At 43.2% G+C, this 16,417-nt stretch overlaps 1 protein-coding gene across 1 annotated transcript in view; it reads right to left on the bottom strand.

Moving 5' to 3' along the window:
* The window catches only part of ZNF335 (zinc finger protein 335), a 50,531-nt gene extending 35,838 nt beyond the window's left edge, over positions 1–14,693 (bottom strand). The window contains exon 1 of the mRNA XM_075277418.1: positions 14,588–14,693. The gene's annotated coding sequence lies outside the window, so the exon portion shown is untranslated. The remainder of the gene's footprint in view (positions 1–14,587) is intronic.
* Between the last annotated feature and the right edge of the window lie 1,724 nt (positions 14,694–16,417).

The following is a 16,417-nucleotide window of genomic DNA, read 5'->3' as shown; positions in this document are numbered from 1 at the left end:
TGTTGCAGATTTTGCTGTTTATTGGAGCCAAAGCCAAGAATGGCTACAATAGGAAAGTTAAATATATAGGAAGCTCTTAGGGCCGGCTCACATCTGCATTCAGGTTTCTGCTTGGAGACAAACCCCCCCGCCCAGAATGCAAATCTAATCCGCTTAAAAAAGTGGTTACCTTAGGAAAACCACAGACCCCATATACTATAATGGGGTCAACATGGTTTCTGTTCGGTTTCGGAAAAAAGCAGAGAAAAAAGCACTTTTCTCTCCACATTTTTCATGCAGAGAGGTGAACAGAATGCCCATACGGAGACTGGGCGCAGATGTGAACTGGGCCTTCTACTTTTCCCTTCTACTCAATCCACTGCTGGCTTTGGCTCAAAAAAAAAAAAAAAAAAAAATTTAAGGAAAATCTGCAACAAAAGAGAAAAAAAAGCTGCATTTTCACAACATGGAGCCTCAGCCTAAAGTAGTTGTCTGGGTTACAAAACCCATGTGCAAATACTCTATTGGGTGTCCATGTTAATATTGGTGGGTATCCCATTGAGGCCACTAGTAATGTGAACTGTATATGTGAAATGTTCCCTAATATTCATGCTTTAGTACGTTTTAGTTGCTTTTGTTTCATATCAAGCCGGAACTAGTAAATTAACAAAATTCCAGAGAATAAGGTGCGAAACATATATGTAATATGATAAATCACATAATTTAGTTTTTTTATGTAAAAGATTGTTGGCATATTGCATTATGGTTTCTGATGGTCTCTCTTCTGCATCATGTAATGTTGCAACGCTTTCCTGTTTTTCCCACCGGCCCAGTGATGCAATTGTTTTGTTGCTTATGTAACAATTAGAGAGAAATTTTTTTCTCATCCTTCCAGTGATCATGATGTAATATTAACTTGCGTTATATTTTGTGTTACTCAGTTATGGCAGTCACGCACTATATCAGACACCAATATGAGTATTTGTAGTCTAGTCAACTTTACGTCCACCACTATACACCATTGACGTAGAAGTACCAAAATGGTGATATTAGTAGACAAACCATAGGATGAACATACACATTACAAGTGTACAGTGTGAACCTGATAACTTCACCAGGACTTGGCGACCATCTAATATATATGGGGGATTCAGAAAAAAATAAAGCTGACCATACCCATTAGATAAATGTAAAGACATAGGCCAAACACCTAATGTGTATGGAAGCCCCCCAGCTGATGGCAGATGTCTGGGGAGAAAAGGGTCTATCTTGGATTTCAACATGCGTTGATGAGCCACCACCAAAGGGATCTGACACCGACTTTCTTCCCTCTTTCTACTGAGGAGGGAGACAGGACGGCAACTACGTTTAACATTTATGGCCAACTTTACTGAACCACTGTGTTAGAGGAACTCGGCTAGGGCTATTACCATCTTGGATATTTACGGAATATCCACTGGAAACAGGGGTCCTCGGGTCCATCTCGCGTCTAGATTGGAAAGGTGGCTTCATCTGGTTTCTTCATTACTTTGTACACGATGAAAATATAACTTTGGTTGCCTGCTCTGATCTGGTAAACAGTTATTGAACATATTGATCGAACTTTTGGCAGATTTTGCCATTGAAATGAAAGGAGACTGGCTGGCCAACGTGGAACTGGATGAAGAATTTGCAAGTTTAGTGAAAGATTTGGCATTTTTGGCATCCCAGGCCTGTAGATAGATAGGATAAGGTCACGTGAATCATTGCCTCCATTGCTGAGATATCACGTTTTTTTTCAATGTGCAAATGATCTCTTTGGAACAATGAGGGCGTTGCCGCTTACCTATTGGCAGCGATTCACAAGGGGAAAACATCCCATGAGTCAGGTGACCCTGACCTATCTATCTGCAGAGCTGGATCGATTTCCTGGATTCTGGTGGCAGGCTCCCTTTAAACTGAAGCTCCACCTTCATGTTTACATTGCGTTTGTCTTCTTTCCAAATAGCTGTGATATCTAAATGTAGATGGCCAGCAGGTACTGTATATACTCGAGTACAAGCCAAATTTTTCAGCTCCCCTCGGCTCGGCTCCCCTGGGGGGGGGGGGTGCGTTTATGATTAGCCGCAATAGTAATGTATAGAATCTCCCATAAAATAGTGAAAATATAAAGCTTTAAAAAATATATAATAAAAAAATATCAAATAAATAACAGTTCTAAATCCCTTCTTTCCCTAGAATACATATAACAGTAGAACATGACTGTGACACACATACACATTAGGTATCCCTGTGTCTGAGAGTGCCCGGTCTACTGAATATAGGGGATCTGCAGTGCTCCTCTTCTGTCAGGAAGGGGTTAATAGGAGCACTGCAGATCCCCTATATTCAGCCAGACTGAATTCCAAGTGGGGGGAAAAACCCCAGTCCTCAAGCTCAGGGAAGGGGCAAACAGACAACCAAAACACCCCCTCCCCTTTCCCAGCACCCAAAAACTCTGACCATTTTAATTTTTGAAATTTTCCAGTAGCTGCTGCATTTCCCCCCCTCGGCTTATACTCGAGTCAATAAGTTTTCCCAGTTTTTTGGGGTAAAATTAGGGGCCTCGGCTTATATTCGGGTCGGCTTATACTCGAGTATATACGGTATGTATTGCTCGTCCATGGACACCGATGACCGCTCAGCTCTTGGACATATGTGCTCTCGAGCCTAGAATACTGAAGCAGACACATGCCTAGCTGGCGCTTGATTTGGAAAATTTCAGCATGATGTAATCCCGAAAAAAAGAAAAAAAATAACAAAAGACAATAAAGAAGAAGACTCTCAATTTGCTCCATAGAAAATGATTATAGAGAACCTCATAGGCAGAGTACGAAAATCAATTAACCCTGCCATGCCGGTTCCCAAACAATGAAGATCGTCACATTTTCATCCCATTGTAATAATAGCTATTATTGGGCTTATTAATCATTCCGCTCCCATATACCCCGGCATGCTGACACTTGTCACCGAAACATCAGACCTCCGGATAGTTATAATAGGTAGAAGGGAAAAGTGATAGACGAAAAAGCTGGTTGTCTAAATGTCACATCCCCCTGTGAAGCTATAGAAATGACTAGACATCTGCTGCGTGCAGTTATGGTTATCACGGCTGCCAGCATTGGAATAAATGGGAATTATAAGCTAGATTTAACACCAAGCCTTGTGCCAAGCCCAGGACTGCCAAGACTCCCCGGTGACACGACGAGAGTAAAAGGCTGGCACCTTGTTATACAAATGGTGCCGTATCTTATTTGGGAGAATCCCACTGTTAAGACATTTAATGGACACTATGTAGATAAGACTTGCGTCGTGTACACCAATTAGCCAGAACATTAAAACCTAATATTATATACCTTATGGTTACACACAAAGCTGCAATGCAGCCAATTCCGGCACCTTCCTATCAGAGCCAGCAGGCCTCAGGAGTCGGGGCCAATTTTAGCTGGAGACGGACAGTTAGAGACTCCACCTTCAAAATAAAAGGATCATTTCTAGAATATATATAGGAAAATAAAAATATATTATAGGATTATTATTATTGTATAATTATTACATGTATAGTTTGTTACATATTTAGGAAAGCAATCGTTTGCTTTTTAATGAGTTGGAGAATTTTTACAGCTTCTGACAGATCATGGCTGTCAGCGATTTAGGAAGTCAAGAGTCAGAGTCAGCCTGCAGAGAAATAGAAGAGCCGGAGTCTGCAGAGAAATAGAAGAGACAGAGTCAGTCTGCAGAGAAATAGAAGAGACAGAATCAGTCTGCAGAGAAATAGAAGAGTCAGAGTCAGTCTGCAGAGAAATAGAAGAGTCAGTCTGCAAAGAAACAGAAGAATCATAGTCAGCCTGCAGAGAAATAGAAAAGTCAGCACCAGTCTGCAGAGAAATAGAAGAGTCGGCATCAGTCTGCAGAGAAAAAGAAGAGCCGGCGTCAGTCTGCAGAGAAACAGAAGAGTCGAAGGTAGTCTGCAGAGAAATAGAAGTCAGAGTCAGTCTGCAGAGAAAAAGAAGAGTCGGCATCAGTCTGCAGAGAAAAAGAAGAGTCGAAGTTAGTCTGCAGAGAAACAGAAGAGTCGAAGTTAGTCTGCAGAGAAACAGAAGAGTCGAAGTTAGTCTGCAGAGAAATAGAAGTCAGAGTCAGTCTGCAGAGAATAGAAGTCAGAGTCAGTCTGAAGAGAAACAGAAGTCAGAGCAGTCTGCAGAGAAATAGAAGTCGGAGTCAGTCTGCAGAGAAACAGAAGTCTCAAGTCAGTCTGCAGAGAAACAGAAGTCAGAGCAGTCTGCAGAGAATAGAAGCCGGAGTCATTCTGCAGAGAAATAGAAGTCAGAGCAGTCTGCAGAGAAACAGAAGTCTCAAGTCAGTCTGCAGAGAAACAGAAGTCAGAGCAGTCTGCAGAGAATAGAAGCCGGAGTCATTCTGCAGAGAAATAAAAGTCAGAGTCAGTCTGCAGAGAAATAGAAGTCGGAGTCAGTCTGCAGAGAAATAGAAGTCAGAGTCAGTCTGCAGAGAAATAGAAGTCAGAGTCAGTCTGCAGAGAAATAGAAGTCAGAGTCAGTCTGCAGAGAAACAGAAGAGACAGCGTCAGTCTGCAGAGAAATAGAAGAGTCGGAGTCAGTCTGCAGAGAAATAGAAGATTCGGAGTCAGTCTGCAGAGAAATAGAAGAGTTGGAGTCAGTAGTTTGACCAACTACACAATTTCTATACAGTAACTCTTCTATCAGCTTTGGTATCCACCGGTTGTCCTTCCTGGACCACTGCACATAGAGGTCACCACACAAGACTACACCATTATGGAGACGCTCCGACCCAGTTATTTAGCCATCACAATTTCGCCCTCATCAAGTTCCCTCAGATTTTTTTTCCGATGCATTTTTCATTGAGTTTTCGCTGCCTTTTTCTTAGAATTTTTCTTCCCCTATTAAATCTATAGGGAAACCACTCGCGACTCCACAGCTAAAATGAACATTTCTTCCTTCTGCAATATGTGGGTGAGATTAAACAAAATCTCATTCACTTTGCTTCTACTGTAAAACACAGCATTTTTTTCTACAATTTCTATAACATGGAGCCTTATCCTAAAGAGGATTTCCAGGAATTACATATTAATGGCCTATTTTTAATGTCCAACACCAGGACCGCCACGGATCAGATGTATGAAGAGGCTGCAGCTCTCACAAGCGTTGTGACCTATTCCCATGCGTCACTTCATACAGCAACAGCTCAGTCCCATTTAAGTGAATGGGGCTGAGCAGCAATACCATGTACGCAACCTACACAACATACAGTGCTGTCTTTGGTATTCAGTAACAAGACCACAGTGCTCAACTGAATGCTGTGGTCTCTTAACCCAGTGTGGACCCCCACCAATAACATACTAATAACCAATCCTAAAAATAGTGGTGGTAAATTAAGGATCAAGTAAAGCAAATCAACATGGATGATCCTTATTCCCCAATATTATGAGTCGGGAGAGCTGGGTATGACCCTAGAGGTCCAGTGCCATTGGGTTGGGTAACCGGGAATTTTAGGCAACAGCCCTAGAATCTCAGGCAGATAAAAAGCGAGAACTCTATGCTACCAGTAAAAGCTGAATTACACTTCTGGTGTATAAGCAGAATGAGCCAGGTCCAGACTCTTGACTCGCTGCCAGCCCAGCAATCCCTCCATCCCAGCATGTCCGATGACAAGGACAGGTGTAAATATAGTAAACCTCATTCAGGTGCTGCAAGGGAATAGATCAACCTTGAGCGAACAGTAAGGAAGAGCAAAGATGTACTCACAGTCTAGAAAGGTATGAAACACTATGTACTTATTACCAGAGTCCCACAAAGAAACATTAATATCTATTTTATATTGGCATTCATTTATATAAAGTATAGTACAATATGTGCAATAGGGCAGCACAGTGGCTCAGAGGTTAGCACTGCAGCCTTGCAGCGCTGGGGTCCTTGGTTCAAATCCCGCCCAAGACAACATCTGCAAAGAGCTTGTATGTTCTCTCCGTGTTTGCGTGGGTTTCCTCCGGGTACTCCGGTTTCCTCCCACACACCAAAGACATACTGATAGGGATTGTAGATTGTGAGCCCTATATGGGACAGTGACTGTCAATGGCTGTAAAGCGCTGCGGAATATTATGGCGCTATACAAGTAAGTATAATAAATAAATATGTGATATCAATAAATTCAGACTGAACCCAAAGCTACTGTCTGGCAGTGACAAACAGGAGAATCATGGAGTATTAAGATGAGGTGAGGATGGCCGTGGGTTTCTCCCACATCAACATGTTAATTCCCTTGTGGTCCCCAACTCTCCATACCAGAATGACTGCTGCAGTGAAAAGTTTGCAGGCAGCGGAGATCAAGATTGAGCGCCTTTCATGACTTCCAAGACCCTTTGTATTTTGGATACTGATAACCTATCGGTGGTGGTCCAACACCTAGATTGGGCACCGATCAGCTGATACGGCTGCCACTGGGCGCTGGAAGCAACTCTGCTCCTATTCAGGTACAGTTTCCTGGCACCACCACTAAGCTCTGTAACTCATAGTGGTGGGGCAAGGAATTGCAGCTCTGTTCTAATTCACTTGGAACAAATTGTTGGACCCCCAATGATCAGATACTGCTGACCTATTCTGTAGAAAACATTTTGGGTCTTGGTCAACCCCTCTAAACATAAGGAGCCACCATCGGATTGATTTCAATGATAAAAGCAAAAGTTTGGGGGCAACACGGTGGCTCAGTGGTTAGCACTGCAGCCTTGTAGCGCTGGAGTCCTGGGTTCGAATCCTGCCAGGAACAACATCTGCAAGGAGTTTGTATGTTCTCCACGCGTTTGCATGGATTTCATCCCATTCTACAAAGACATGCTGATAGGAGAAAAAAAAAAGTACATTATATGGGGCTCACAAACTACATTTAGAAAAAAAAAAAAAAGCTACATTTTGCAGAGTATAGTCCTTTTTTTCTTTATATATAGTGAAATGTAAAATGAAAAATAAACTAAAAAAATTCTTTAAAAATATGCGCCCCATAAAACCTTGGTTTAAAAAATAGACACATTCCCTTTAAGTGTATGTTCACGTGGCAGAATTTGCATTCCACATGTGAACACTTCCGCGTGTCTAGCCGTGACGGGAAACTGGTGCAGTATATCGGCATTCCGTTCTGAATTCGCCACAAAGAATGGGCCCAATTAGGAGGGAGCCTCGCGCCGCGTCTGAGCCAGCCGCGGCAAGATAGAGCAGCTCGCTTCTTTTCTCTGCTACCAGCTAGCGGAAAAAAGAAGCGATCGCCTCCCAATTGAAGTCAATGGGAACCGTTTTTGGAGGCCGATTCTGCGTCAAAATCCGCTGCAAAAAACTCTGTGTGAACTTACCCTAAGGATGACATTATCTTTAAAACAAACAACCCCTCCCCCCACAATACTTTGTTTCCTTTAATATTTACATTACCTGATGATGACACGCGACATGATGACGATCACTTTCTATTCTATGACTGATCAATACATTTTTTGAGCTCACTTATCCTTTATACCTGTTCACACTAGATTTTAATCGATATTTTACAACAGAATTTGGACTCGCAAATTAGAAACTGGTTACACCCGACATGAGCGCAGCTCCTATATTATACTAGGAATTGTCACAATTGCAACTTTGTAACAAAAAGTGACAGTGCAGACACATTTTTCTTCCGCCATGTGGCATCTTAATAAATATGTTTCAGACGTCGCTTAAAGTAATGATTTTTTTTTTCTTGTTACGACGGTATTGATAAGTCTGCCCCGACGCCTCGCTCTCAGTAAACAAGTTGCACATCATTTATAATCTTTACTCATCCAGAACTTTTTCTTGTTTAATATTTTTCCGCCTTTTTCTAGTTTTGTCTTCCTTTGAGTAATCAGAAGGATCTCAAGTTGCAGGTCATAGAACTAGCCACCATGTCTGTACCTACTAGTCCATGTACTAGATGGGTGGTCACCCAGACAGAAATACAAGCAGCTGCTAAGCAACCTGCAGATAGCTGGAAATTACAGAGAAGTTACAGTATATTCAGCAACTGTGTATTGCACTAGTTACACTATATGCATGTATAGGAATATATTATACAGTATATTAGTCTAAGGTCGCATTCAGGCAACTACAATAGGTCCCAACTATGGGTATCGTAAATTTCTATGTAGTTTCTAGTTTTTGACTATTTATGGTCCACTTGACTACTACATGAAAGATCTTTTGTCCTTTGAATGCCTGTTCTGGCAATGTGTATGGCGGCATGGGTGCATCGATTGTTTGCCAAAAAATGTAACGTATACAGAGCCAGTAATCGCTTTATAAGGCGGTGATGAACATTAGGAAGCAAAGATTGTATGGACCCAAAGTCATAAACCCAGCCCTGGTTCTAAATATACTTCACAACAAGTGGTGAAAGAGACTGTTACATTATACCCCCATCTAGAAACCACTTCCCAAAAAAACATTTAAGAGAAGTGCTTTCAACATTGACCGTGAGAGGATATCCAAGTGAGGCAACTTACCAGCAAAAATGAGAAAATGTCAGACTAAAGCATGCAAAAAAGCTGCGAGCAAAGGCTCTGTCCACATAGGGGGACAGGCCACCAAAAATGATTCTCAATAGGGTTATACAGTCCTATGAAAAAGTTTGGGCACCCCTATTAATCTTAATCATTTTTAGTTCTAAATATTTTGGTGTTTGCAACAGCCATTTCAGTTTGATATATCTAATAACTGATGGACACAGTAATATTTCAGGATTGAAATGAGGTTTATTGTACTAACAGAAAATGCGCAATATGCATTAAACCAAAATTTGACCGGTGCAAAAGTATGGGCACCCTTATCATTTTATTGATTTGAATACTCCTAACTACTTTTTACTGACTTACTGAAGCACAAAATTGGTTTTGTAACCTCAGTGAGCTTTGAACTTCATAGCCAGATGTATCCAATCATAAGAAAAGGTATTTAAGGTGGCCAATTGCAAGTTGTTCTACTATTTGAATCTCCTCTGAAGAGTGGCATCATGGGCTACTCAAAACAACTCTCAAATGATCTGAAAACAAAGATTGTTCAACATAGTTGTTCAGCGGAAGGATACAAAAAGCTGTCTCAGAGATTTAACCTGTCAGTTTCCACTGTGAGGAACATAGTAAGGAAATGGAAGACCACAGGGACAGTTCTTGTTAAGCCCAGAAGTGGCAGGCCAAGAAAAATATCAGAAAGGCAGAGAAGTAGAATGGTGAGAACAGTCAAGGACAATCCACAGACCACCTCCAAAGAGCTGCAGCATCATCTTGCTGCAGATGGTGTCACTGTGCATCGGTCAACTATACAGCGCACTTTGCACAAATAGAAGCTGTATGGGAGAGTGATGAGAAAGAAGCCGTTTCTGCACGTACGCCACAAATAGAGTTGCCTGAGGTATGAAAAAGCACATTTGGACAAGGCAGCTTCATTTTGGAAACAAAAATTGAGTTGTTTGGTTATAAAAAAAAGGCGTTATGCATGGCGTCCAAAAAGAAACAGCATTCCAAGAAAAACACATGCTACCCACTGTAAAATTTGGTGGAGGTTCCATCATGCTTTGGGGCTGTGTGGCCAATGCCGGCATCGGGAATCTTGTTAAAGTTGAGAGTCGCATGGATTCCACTCAGTATCAGCAGATTCTTGAGAATAATGTTCAAGAATCAGTGATGAAGTTGAAGTTACGCCGGGGATGGATATTTCAGCAAGACAATGATCCAAAACACCGCTCCAAATCCTCAGGCATTCATGCAGAGGAACAATTACAATGTTCTGGAATGGCCATCCCAGTCCCCAGACCTGAATATCATTGAACATCTGTGGGATGATTTGAAGTGGGCTGTCCATGCTCGGCGACCATCTAACTTAACTGAACTTGAATTTTTTGTCCAATATACCTTTATCCAGGATCCAGGAACTGATTAAAAGCTACAGGAAGCGACTAGAGGCTGTTATCTTTGCAAAAGGAGGATGTACTAAATATTAATGTCACTTTTCTGTTGAGGTGCCCATACTTTTGCACCGGTCAAATTTTGGTTTAATGCATATTGCACATTTTCTGTTAGTACAATAAACCTCATTTCAATCCTGAAATATTACTGTGTCCATCAGTTATTAGATATATCAAACTGAAATGGCTGTTGCAAATACCAAAATATTTAGAACTAAAAATGATTAAGATTAATAGGGGTGCCCAAACTTTTTCATAGGACTGTATATGTCTGGGTTTCCCATAGACTATTATAAACACTCTTCAAATATGGCCATATTATAGTGGTATTGGCCAAGTATTCACTGCTAGGTGTAAGACCAGGGCCCCACAAGGCGTAAACGCAGCAAAAACACCGCAGAAAAAGAAACGTGGAGTTTAACAGTCCCTGCAAAGTTGCATCCCATCCACACATTACAGGAAAATTCACACTGCGATTTCTAAAACTATCACAGTTTTGGAAATTGCAACATGTCAATTATACGTATGGAAACGCCGGCGGTTTTGCTATAGGTGTAATTGAAGCGCTTCAGGTAAAATCTCAATGCATTGTCGCCACGGTTTTTCCTGCAGCGCTTTTTTTTTTCTTTACTGCGGTCTGCTTCATGGGGCATTAGCCTTGTAAGGGCTTTCTGGGCTAAAGATACTGAGGATCTAATCTAAAGACAGGTCCCTAATACTAAACTGGTGAGAGTCTGACATTCAGCACCCTCAGAGAATGGTGCAGGAAGCAAATAGCGCTGCTCTCAGTGTAATGGCTGAGTGTCTGCAGCCTGGCTCCTGTTCAAAAGAATAGGAAGGGATCTGCAGTACCTAGCTTGGCCACTACGCAAAGAACAGCACTATCTGCTTCCTGCTCAATTCTCTCTGTATCAGCAGCTGAGAAAAGCAGATCGGTGGAGGTGTCGGAACCTCACCTATCTTAGGATAGGTCATCAATATTTTTAGCCTGGAAAACCCCTTTAAAGAGGACCTTTCACCATTTTGCCCACAGGCAGTTCTATATACTGCCGGAAAGCTGACAGTGCGCTGAGTTCAGCGCACTGTCGGCTTTCCCGATGTGGGCCCGGTGTGAAGAGCTTACGGTCCGGTACCGTAGCTCTTCTATGGTCAGACGTCCTTCTTCACAGCACAGCCAATCGCACTGTGCTGTGAGAGCCGGGAGGAACTCCCCCCTCCCTCCCTGATAATGCTCGTCTATGGACGAGTACTGCGAGCAGAGGGAGGGGGGAGTTCCTCCCGGCTCTCACAGCACAGCACGACCATAGAAGAGCTACGGTACCGGCACCGTAAGCTCTTGACACTGGGCCCACATCGGGAAAGCCGACAGTGCGCTGAACTCAGCGCACTGTCAGCTTTCCGGCAGTATATAGAACTGCCTGTGGGCAAAATGGTGAAAGGTCCTTAAATTCTGTGATAACCCCATTACAAGACCAACTAGCCTTTGGACACATCCTAGCCAGCCACCATGAAGTTTTTAAACGTTTCCCATACAGATCAGTGCCATCTATAAAATCTTACAGAATTCCCTTAAAGGGGTTTTTCCACAAAAGTAAGTGATCACCTTCCATAGTACAGTATTTGGTTACCTTAAGTGCTCCCATTGAAATGAATGACCGACCGACACTTTATTCAAAACGGGGGCTTTTCAGGGGACTTGGGCTTTTGTCTAAGGGCTCAGACCCCTCACTGACCTGCAGGTTATCCGCTACCCTATGGATATGCGAGTTTGCCAAGACGATCACCAGGGGTTAACTCAGTGCAAGTGAATGGAATATAAAGAAATCCCAATTATAGACTGTAGGAACACCCCACAGTGTAAGGTGTCTCGCTCTGCAGGTTTAGTGCCCACAGCAGGTGAATTATTGCTGTTTGGTCATGGAGATCAACCCAATACCCAGGCAAGCTACTCGCGAAATGGACTGTGAAACACGCAACACAAACCGGCTGATTTTGGCCACACACGGGTCCGATATGGACATCCATGTACCAATTCACCAGTAGCCTAAATGGGTTTTCTGCTTCCCCTCCTGCAGACCAGATACCACCCGGCCTGTGTAATAGGGCAGATGTGCGACACCAGACGTCCCTTTATGGGTGCACGAGTCCTATAAGTCCGACCAACCCCGTCTAGATGAGAAATGTGCCATTAATATACAGATAGGAAACCTCATCCAGGGATTAGCGTTCCCTTATCCCCTTCCCCGCGGCGGCGTATGGGTTATTTTTATACTAATAACACTTCTTTTCCTAAAGCCATTACTTTATCATGCTATTCTTTGGAAAGGAAATTGCCACGTAAGCTCCCGATCTCCTGGAAAGAAGAGCAGGCGAGTTTCAATGGCTGCTGAATCCAGAGATGGAAATGACATGAATACCATTCTTTACATGGAAATGAGCTCGCATTCACATTAATGCAGTTTGATATTATAATAAAACCTTTATTGTGTAGAAGTAATCGGAAACAATCCCCTCCCCCTTCTATTAATGACTAGGAGCCGTGGAAGTAGGGACGCTAAATCGGACCTGCTCCATGTTTTACGTCGCACACACGTGGCCATGTAATTCATGGTAGTGTACAGGCCATAGAAACGAACGGGTCAGTGTGCTCTTCGGGTAAAATCATAAACAGTACACTGACCTAGTATACAGTCATCTGTAAGGGTGCTAAGTAAGATACAGCAGACTTAAGGGATATATTTATTGAGGACAAATCCTTAGGCATCCCAGGACCCTCACAACCAGCTCTTTGAAAAGGCTATGGTGGTTATGAGGGCCATGGCCCTTTCCCTGAATTATCATGAGATTTATTAGTCATATGTTACAACAGAAGCTCAGTCCCATTCAAGTAAATGGGACTGATCTGCAATACCAAGCACATCCCTTATAGTTACTGCGCTGTGCTTGGTATTCATTCGGCTTCTTCAACCAGGACTATAGTAGTGTGTATAGGCTCTTACACCAGACCCGATGACTTGTATTGCATGAATACACCACAAACATCTGCTTGTACGATGTTTTTGACGCAGTTTCTATTTTTAACCTTTTCTGCCCTATAGGAATTTTAGGAGGAATCCACATAAGGATAGGTAGGAGTTATAAACATTGAAAGAATCAGTCACTGACCCCCATTGAAATATATGGGAGGAAAGGTTTTGCCACTTTATTACTGGATTTTTCAGGATTTAGATATATGGGGTATCCCACCAATCAGGTGATAGCAGGAGCCAAGTTCATACAACCGCAGATCTTTTCCACCATAAACAAGTGACATGTAAGAGCCACTGTGGAGCAGATTGGACTGTGTGGGGTTCACTGTGGAGCAGATTGGACTGTGTGGGGTTCACTGTGGAGCAGATTGGACTGTGTGGGGTTCACTGTGGAGCAGATTGGACTGTGTGGGGACCCTTTACTATTTCTATCACACAGTATCTGTTTTATAGCAGATGTGATATTATTACAGGTCATAAAAACATTGCGTGGTGACTATAAAACAGATCTGGGCAATGTAAATAGTGAGCATTAATTGTTCAAAAGTACCAAATGCAGTACAAAGTTTTTTGCTATACAGAAAGCTCATTAAAGCCCCTTCACACGACCGTATTTGGGGGGTCCTTAATTGTCCACAATTGTGGATCCGCACAGTATTAGGGCTCCTTCACACGGAGTTTACGCTCCGTGAATTCGGTCTACACGCTGTGTATTCTGTACATTTTACACGTATAAAATGTAGGTAACGCGCGTTATATGAATATGCCATTGAACTCAATGGCTAACTACATTTTACACGTGTAAAATGTACAGAATACACCGAGCATAAACTCCGTGTTAAGGGGCCCTTAAGGTTAAATTCCCGCGTTGGCACTTTGTGATAAATTATAGGGTTTTGGGTTGCAGTTTGGGCACTTGGTCTGTAAATGTCGCCATCACTACCATACGTTGTGTGACTGTAGGTTTAGCCTGTTCTGTGTCTACAAGAAAGCAGAAAAACGGACAAAACCAATGCAGGTGTGACCGCAGCCGTAATAACGCAGCGGGCTACTAGGTGGATTTCTCATACTACAGCCAGTATGCCACATGCGGTTCTGTGCAAAGTAGAACCACAAGGGTGTAGATTTAGTGTATTCCCCCCCCCCCCCCCCCTAGAGGGGCTGACATTTTGGGTCAAGATGATCCATTTACAGGGGACTCTTCAGGATCCTATCCCTATGATGTAACCAAGGGGGTGTCCAGCCTGCTCCCCTCCGGGCACTACACCTCCCAGCACGGCCTGATCGCAGCCCCAGCCCGCCATAACCACACGTGCACAGGCCGCAGCCCCAGGTCCCACGTTCTATGTCTCCCCACAGGGTCCATCACACTGCTCTCCCTCTCCAGTCCTCACACCATCTCTCCTATAACCCCGTCCACAGTCCCTCACTCCCCCCGGGGTCCTCTCCTTCGGGGCTGCCCCACCACTGCCTGCCTCTAACCGCCATTTTGTTGCAACCATCCAGAAATAAAACTAACACAGATTTCAAACGTTACCCCATAAAGAAAGCCCCCTCCATACCTTCCTCCAGGTGTCTCTTCGACGCTATTTTACCGCCAATGTCGCCTACTGTAGCTACACGCTTTACACGGGACTTGTTGCGATGTTCACTCCGGCACCTTCGAGGGCACCAACAGATCACTCCGCCCGGAACTACATCTCTAGTAAACACGGTTCTTCTTCTTACCTACACTATGTATTGTGCTTAATTTTATGTCTTATGTCATTTCCAATAATTTAAGTGAATTCTCCAAAGCTCCTGGTTAAGAATATATTTGGCACTATATTTCGTTAAGTAGCGGAGGGATAACGCAGGGCCCTCTGAGCTGGTTTCTTTTCCTACCTGCTGACGTCACTGGTATGCGGCGGCCATGATTGATTTGGGCAAGGAAGGTTAAATAATACAGTAGGGGGTGACTTAATGCACACAGAAAGCACTTAGATACCTAGAGGGGGGTAGGATTGGTCTACATGCTGCATACAGGGCAGGAAGGCTTTCATTATATTAATTATACATTTCTGTATTCTGTCAAACCTAGTGGAAAGAGGTTTTTCTATTCAATGTGGTGACTATGTGACCGTTCGTCGTAAGCAACAAAGCAATAAAATAAATGGCGTATGCGCGACTTGTGACCGTCCTGGTGGCTCTATTGAGCCCAAGGTCATTGGAGACACTATAAGAATAAATGTCAACTTATGAGATGGTGTATTACAAGGGAAAGAAGCGAAAGAGACGCACGTTGTCGGCCTCGAAACGTATTTGTGGACTTTATGTCTTTACAATTTATAACAGACTACCCCCCACCAACATACATTGTTGCATTAAAAGGGGTGCAGAGAGTACGTGGGCCCTAGGGGGTCCATAAGCACAAGTGTAAGTATATGGGTTCCATTTGCTACCAGGCCCATAAGCCAGGAGGATCCAACGGTCACCCTGACCACAGTAAGGCCTCACGAACACAATGAAGGGTGCAGGGCAAGGGAGGACCGATTTTATAGCGGAATGCATTCAGATGACATTCATTGTGATACACAGACTTCCAGCGTCAGAAATGAGAAAATTAACCTTTGAATGCCAAAAAGATCAGTTGTTTAGCGAATAGTTAAGGAGGAATTTTTGGGGGTGGAGGCTGTGGTGCTAAAGAGGGCATGATTCCAATGTGGGGGCACAGACTGGGGATGGGAACGATGGACACAGACATGTCATAAACAAGTATTCATGATGGTCTTGGCCCAGATAGAGAAGGAAAGAGGAATGGAAAATCTGTTAAAATGTGTAGATGGAAGTTGTACAGGAAAGGACAATCTGGTCTTATGCACAACAGCACCCACAAGTCTCGCATGTTCTGCTCTTTCTTCAACAGATATGAGTATGAGGTCTCTCACAGCTAAGGCTTGACTCACACTCGTGATGGAGTCTCTGTAGGAGAATCCGCTTATAATCGGTGCAGAGAAAAGTCCTGCAAGGAGGCTGACCCTATTCAATGGTTCCCTCTTAAGTACAGTATATTGTAGAAATTAAAATCAAATATCAGAAATTGAGAAGTCACACAAACATACTCAGCTCATGGTATATCAAGTGAATTCTAATTTAATCGTGGGAAAAAGTTAGCCTAAGTACAATGTATAGATAAAGAACAGGTTGGACTCAGGGGCATATCTCCCGGGGCCACAGGGCCCGGGACATTAGGAGGCCCAGTGGACCCCTGATGGGTTTTTTTTTTTCATAGGCCGTTACCTACTGTAGTAACCTCAGCAGGTAATGGACCTTATTTACTTACCGATCCTCACTCCTGCTCATGGCTGCCTATGCTTCCCCGTCTGCGGACGCTGTGATCAGGAGCGGGGATT

Source organism: Leptodactylus fuscus, chromosome 6 (assembly GCF_031893055.1).
Source record: "Leptodactylus fuscus isolate aLepFus1 chromosome 6, aLepFus1.hap2, whole genome shotgun sequence".
Classification (NCBI taxonomy): domain Eukaryota; kingdom Metazoa; phylum Chordata; class Amphibia; order Anura; family Leptodactylidae; genus Leptodactylus; species Leptodactylus fuscus.
The sequence above is the reverse complement of the archived record's forward strand: the minus strand, read 5'-3'. Positions and strand labels throughout refer to the sequence as shown.